The following is a 364-nucleotide window of genomic DNA, read 5'->3' as shown; positions in this document are numbered from 1 at the left end:
TTGCAGAGATGTGAAGATAAAAATCTAGTCCTGAACTGGGAGAAGTGTCATTTCATGGTTCAAGAAGGGATCGTGCTTGGCCATAGAGTGTCATCTAAAGGAATTGAGGTGGATCGAGCCAAAATTGCAACCATAGAGAAACTACCACCTCCAAAGAATGTGAAGGGAATCAGAAGTTTTCTGGGACATGCGGGATTTTATAGAAGATTTATCAAGGATTTTTCTAAACTCTCTAAACCTTTATGTAATCTTCTTGAGAAAAATTCTGCATTTGACTTTGATGTTATTTGTTTGCAGGCCTTTAATGCACTCAAGGAGAAGCTAATTTCAGCACCAATTGTGATTGTGCCTGATTGGAGTCAAC

Source organism: Carya illinoinensis, chromosome 16 (assembly GCF_018687715.1).
Source record: "Carya illinoinensis cultivar Pawnee chromosome 16, C.illinoinensisPawnee_v1, whole genome shotgun sequence".
Classification (NCBI taxonomy): domain Eukaryota; kingdom Viridiplantae; phylum Streptophyta; class Magnoliopsida; order Fagales; family Juglandaceae; genus Carya; species Carya illinoinensis.
Note: the sequence above shows the minus strand (reverse complement) of the source record.